General features: G+C 40.0%; 1 pseudogene; it reads right to left on the reverse strand.

Moving 5' to 3' along the window:
* Nucleotides 1–4317: 4317 nt before the first annotated feature.
* Nucleotides 4318–5376, reverse strand: LOC112612878 (annotated as a pseudogene).
* Nucleotides 5377–6663: the final 1287 nt, after the last annotated feature.

Genomic DNA, 6663 nt, shown 5'->3' on the forward strand with positions numbered 1-6663 from the left:
GGGAGGCAGAGGTTGCAGTGAGCCCCGATTGTGCCACTACACCCTAGCCTGGTCTACACGATGAGACCGTGTCTAAAAAAAAAAGAAAATTGGCGCCAGCAAAGAAAACCAAATAAATTGTGTGTCTTTAAAGACTAATGATGTTGAACAGAGCTTTCATATGCTTATGAGTCTTTGGTGAAGTGTACATTTAATGATCTTTTTTCACTGTTGCCGAGAGTCTTTGGTTTGAATTATTGAGGCAGGTTCTTTCAATACGTTTATTGAGGTATAATTGCCGTGTAATAAACTGCACATGTTTTTAGCATACACTTTAAGTTTGGACACATACACGTATGTGTACATACACACCAAGATAATGAGCATACCTATCAGACCAGATGGTTTCCTCATGCCCTTTTATAATTTTTTCTCCTCACCCTTCCCTGTCTGTCATTCTCCTGATCCACTGATTTGCTTTCTCTTAGATGACTTTATATTATGTACAGTTTTCATATAAATGGAATCATATAGTCTGGCATCTTTCAGGATAATTTCTAGATCCATTTATGTTGTAGAGTCCATTTCACTGCTGAATAGTATTCCATTGTAAGGCATGCCATAAGCTGTTTATCCCTGTGTTATTTCTACCTTTTGGCTATTTCAATTAAAACTGCCTTGAACACCCATATGCAGATTATTCTTTTAACATCATGCTTCTATTTCTTTAAATAATTAAGAGTGGAATGATCAGATCATATGTTAGTGTACGTTTAATTTTTTAAGAGACTGCTAAACCTTTCTCAAGTGGTTGTGCTATTTGACATTTCCATGAGCAGTATATAAGAGCTGCGATTCCTCTGCATCCTTGCCAATCATTGGTATGGTCAGTCTTTTATTTTGACCGTTTTAATAGGTGTGCAGTAGTATCATGGTTTTAATTTGTATTTCCCCAGTGACTAATGATGTTTTACATGGTTTCACATGCTTACTGGCCCTCTTGAAGCCTTTGGGGAAGTCTGTTCAAATCTTTTGCCTGTTTATATTGGCTTTGAATTTTTTTTTTTTTTTTTTTAATAGAGACAGGGTTTTGCTCTGTCACCCAGGCTGAAGTGTAGTGGCACGATCATGTGGTTTTGCAATTTTTATTGAATTTTGGGAGTTTAAAATTTGTAATTATTTAATATTAAACCTATTAGGTTATTTGATATATTAATACTTTACATTTAATGTACGTTTATATAATAAAACATTTCATTTTAACAGGTAACATAAATACAGTTTCCAATTTATAAGAGTTTGACTTAGTATTGTTTTTAATTTACAATGGTGGAAACACATTATGCATTCAATATATTTCTCAATTTACAATGAGGTTACAAATTGTTAACTTACGATAGTTTCAACTTAAAATGGGTTTATCAGGACATAGCCCTGTCGTAAGTTGAGGAGTATGTGTATTACAATATATTTAATGTATGTTGTACTTGTGGTACCAGTACATGATGCATTTTGAGTTAAAATCTTTACATGGCACAAAGATTGGATCAAAGTTGTAGGTTTTTTTTTTTCCTTTGTATCTAATTGTTCCAGCATCATTTGTTGAAAGGACTATCCTTTCTTCACTTAATTGCCTTTGCTTCTTTCTTGAAAATCAGTTGTCTTGATACATATGTCTGCTTCTCAACTGTTCTGTTCCATAGAGCTACTTATCTTTTATTCCAAGACTACCCTCTCTTAACAACTTGATAACTTTTGCAGTCCGATAGAGTTAGTCCTCCAGCTTTTTCTTTTTCAGAGTTGTCCTATTTTAGGTCAGAGGTTGGCAAAGTTTTTTGTAAAAGACCAGATTGTAGAGATTTTAAGCTTTACATGCTGTATATAGTTTCTGTTGCATGTTCTTTTTTCTGTTACAGACCTTTTAAAATATAAAAATAGTTCTCACATTCCATTCAACCTGTACAGTTACAGGCAATGAGCCACATTTGGTCTTGATGTGGCTGTACTTTGTTGACTTACTTCCTTTCTAGGACTTCTGTATTTCCATATAAAATTTAGAATCAGGTTGTCAATTTCTACCACCACCACCCCACACCCCCAAAGTAACTCACTAAGATTTTGATTATCATTGTGTTGAATCTGTAGATTAATTGATGTCTTCACAGTATTGAGCATTTCAACCCATGAACATAATATATCTCTCCACTTATTTAGGATTTACAATTTTTTTCTCAGCAATGTTTGTGTTTTTTGGTGTTTGGGTCTTCCTAGGCATTTTTTCTCTGACACTATTGCCGATGGTATTTTAAAGATTTCAGTTTCTCTGCTAGTTCACTACTACCTGGAATACAGTTTTTGTACATATATTCATCTCGTATGCTGCAACCTTGTTAAACCTGTTCTGGAATATTTTTTATATTAATATTATACTAACCTACATAATTTTATTCTTTTTTTTTTTTTTAAATAAAAAAAATAGAGATGGGGGGTCTCGCTATGTTGACCAGTCTTGAACTCCTGACCTCAAGAGATCTTCCCATCTTGGTCTCCCAAAGTGTTGGGATTACAGGCGTGAGCCACTGCACCTGGTCGCAATTTTATTCTTAAATGAAAATAGATCTTTGATATCGTCGCCAGATTCATATTTGTTTTTTGTTTTCTTTTTTTTTTTGAGACGGAGTCTTGCTCTGTCACCCAGGCTGGAGTGCAGTGGCCAGATCTCGGCTAACTGCAAGCTCCGCCTCCTGGGTTCACGCCATTCTCCTGCCTCAGCCTCCCGAGTAGCTGGGACTACAGGCACCCGCCACCTCGCCCGGCTAGTTTTTTGTAATCTTTAGTAGAGACGGGGTTTCACCGTGTTAGCCAGGATGGTCTCGATCTCCTGACCTCGTGATCCACCTGTCTCAGCCTCCCAAAGTGCTGGGATTACAGGCTTGAGCCACCGCGCCCGGCCTTTTGTTTGTTTTCTTGAGATGGAGCCTTCTTGCTGTGTTGCCCAGGCCGGAGTGCAGTGGTGCAGTCTTGGCTCACTGCAACTTCCACCTCCCTGGTTCAAGTGATTCTCCTGCCTCAGCCTTCTGAGTAGCTGGGATTACAGGCACCCACCTCCACGCCCAGCTAATTTTTGTATTTTTAGCAGAGACGGAGTTTCACCATGTTGGCCAGGCTGGTCTTGAATTCCTGACCTCAGGTGATCCACCCACCTCAGCCTCCCAATGTGCTGGGATTACAGGCATGAGCCATCACACCTGGCTGCCAAATTAATATTCAAATATACATACATGCCGGGCGCGGTGGCTCAAGCCTGTAATCCCAGCACTTTGGGAGGCCGAGACGGGTGGATCACAAGGTCAGGAGATCGAGACCATCCTGGCTAACACGGTGAAACCCCGTCTCTACAAAAAAAAATACAAAAAACTAGCCGGGCGAGGTGGCGGGCGCCTGTAGTCCCAGCTACTCGGGAGGCTGAGGCAGGAGAATGGCGTAAACCCGGGAGGCGGAGCTTGCAGTGAGCTGAGATCCGGCCACTGCACTCCAGCCTGGGCAACAGAGCGAGACTCCGTCTCAAAAAAAAAAAAAAAAAAAACAAAAAACAAAAAACAAATATACATACATTGCCATTATGGAGTGATAACCAAGGACACTTTGAGGTTTAGGCATAGCTGTGGTAAAAACGGCTCTCCAACTTTGCATCTAAATTGTAAAATAATTACATCGATGATTTTAAACCTGCCATGTATAATTTTTCAACGTATTAACCATTTAATAACTCTGAGACAGCTAACATTTAAATAAATCCCTGTTTGGGAATGATGTTTGAATAATATTGTGAACATATTTGCCAATTTATACCATATTAAGATTCTAAATAATACAGCTATTTAATATATCTTGATAATTAGTATTTGAAATAAGTGTATTTTTCTGAGTAGCCTTTTGGAAAAAGTGCACAGAATATAGTTTCCAGTCATATGCTACTTTTTTTTTTTTTTTTTTTGAGTCGGAGTCTCGCTCTGTTGCCCAGGCTGGAGTGCAGTGGCCAGATCTTGGCTCACTGCAAGCTCCGCCTCCCGGGTTTACACCATTCTCCTGCCTCAGCCTCCCATGTAGCTGGGACTACAGGCACCTGCCACCTCGCCCGGCTAGTTTTTTTTTTTTGTATTTTTTAGTAGAGACGGGGCATATACTACTTTTCTAACTTGCACTTATCTAAACATCTCATCAGGAGAGAGTTCAATGGTACCCGAACCGAAAGTCCAGTGAATCTGACTTCTCCAGTCCAGTCCCCAGTTTGGTTTGCATGTCTGCTTACAACCATCATTTCTGCAAATTTTCCACTTAGTCTATCAAAAATCGGTGCTCTGAAAGTTCTCGAAAAGGTGCAGCAGTTTTTTGGAGTCTCTGAATGACGACAGCATTCTGTAAATCTGCTTCCTCCATTGTGATTGTTTCGTCTAACAACCTGAGGACAGGAAGAGTTGTTGCCAGGGAAAAGGGAGGACTTATTTTGAGATCCTCCGTATTTTTCAGTGAAGTCTTTGATATGGCTTACCCTTCCTAATCAGTGACTCTGTCCTGAAACGGGCTGGAAGACAGGCTTTGTAGACATACATATTTCATTTTTCTTGTCTTCAACGTTAACACCCACCTCTTCTTTATCAAAAATTCCCTGTGATTCTGAAGGTAATTCCCCCTTTTTGATGGAGTTCAAAAACTGCTGACTTGCACCATTTGAATAACTTCCGAAATCGTTGACAGCGAATCCATTTTTCTGTAATTTTATGTTTACATCTACCTGTTTCTTCTGTTAAGTGGGAGACAAGCATTTGGAACCAACCTTCTGAGCTTCCTCAAAAAGGCTATCAACAAACTATTCACAATTTGTTTATTGATTATCACCAAGAGGTTGATTGTCAGGTCCTGTTTCATAAACCCGGTCTTTTATACTTTCAAGATTATCTACTTCTTTCATTTTCTTTTGCCTTACTCCGAGCACAGCCACCAAGCCTCAGCCTCGCTCAGCTCAGGGGCCACCAGCATCATTTGGCTAGAGCCCTTCAGACGCGGAGCACCTCACCCCAGACCACCTCCAGTACCCCGGCTACGCTGTTGATAATCCCGTCTGCCTCTGTCTCCACCAGGCGCCAAGTGTTCGCCCACACCTGCTGCCTGCAGACTTGAGGAGCGCGCATGGGCTTTTTTTGTTGTTGCTTCGAGACGAGTTTCGCTCTGTATCTCAGGCTAGAGTGCAGTGGCATGATCTTGGCTCACTGCAACCTCTGCCTCTGGGGGTCAAGCAGTTCTTGTGCCTCAGCCTCTAGAGTAACTGGGACTACACGCGTGCCCCACCACGCCAAGCTAAATTTTTTTGTATTTTTAGTAGAGCCGGGCTTTCGTCATGTTGCCCAGGCTGGTCTAGAACTCCTGGGCTCAAGCGATCCACCCATCTCGGCCTCCCAAAGTGGTGGGATTATAGACATGAGCCACAGCACCCAGCCTCTGGCAGCTTTTTAGTTGATTCTGTCAGATTTTCTACTAGGACAATTCTGTTGTCTGCACATAAAATTTTTTACTTCTTGCTTTCCAATCTGTATGCGTTTTGTATTTTCCTTATTGCATTAACTAGAACCTGGAGTGTATTGTTAAATAGAAGTTGAGAGACCAGTCTTAAGGTCTTGTTTCTGGTCTTGGGAGTAAATCATTGAATCTTTTACCATTTAGTAACTATCTTTTTTATTATCTTTTTTTTGATAACACCTATTAGGTGGGAAATAGTGTTCATTGTTTTTTATTTTTATTTCCCTGGTGGCTAAAGATTTTTATTATTGTTTTTTTCTCTGGGCTTAGCTCACCTGAAAACTAAAGATGTTGATCATCTTTTCATCAATTTTTGACTATATGTCTGTCTGCTTTGGGAGAATGTCTGTTTAGATCCTTTGCCATTTTTAAATTGAGTTATTTTTATTATTGAGTTTCAAGAGCTCTATAAATTCTAGCTACAAATACCGTATCAAGTAAATGGTTTACAGGTATTTTCTTTCATTCTTTGTGTTGTCCTTTCACTTTCTTGATGGCATCCTTTTGAGTGTAAAAGTTTTAAATTTATTTTTTTCTTATGCTTTTGGTCTCAAATCTAAGAAACCATTGCCAACTCAAGGTCATGAAGTCTTTTATATTTTCTTCTAGGATTTTTATAGTTGCAGCTCTTACCGTTAGTTCTGTGATCCATTTTGAACTAATATTTATGCATGCTGTGAACAGTGTATCCAGCTTCATTGTTTGGCATGTAACACCCAGTTACCCTAGCATATTTGTTGAAAAGACTGTTTCTCCCATTGAATTGTCTTGGCACTCTTGTCAAAAGTCAGTTGACCGTAAATGTAAAGGCTTATTTATTTATTTTGAGACTGGGTCCTGCTCTGTTACCCAGGCTGGAGTGCAGTGGTGTGATCTGGGCTTACTGCAGCCTTGACCTCCCAGGCTCAAGTGATCCTCCCCCTTGAGCATCCCAAGTAGCTGGGACTACAGGTGTATACCATCACGCCTGGCTAATTTTTGTATTTCTTGTAGAGACAGGGTTTCATCTTGTTGCCCAGACTGGTCTTGAACTCCTGGGCTCAAGCAATCCTCCGGCTTCAACCTCCCAAAGTGTTGGGATTACAGATGTGAGCCACTGTGCCCAGC

The sequence above is a fragment of the Theropithecus gelada genome, chromosome 19 (genome assembly GCF_003255815.1).
Source record: "Theropithecus gelada isolate Dixy chromosome 19, Tgel_1.0, whole genome shotgun sequence".
Classification (NCBI taxonomy): domain Eukaryota; kingdom Metazoa; phylum Chordata; class Mammalia; order Primates; family Cercopithecidae; genus Theropithecus; species Theropithecus gelada.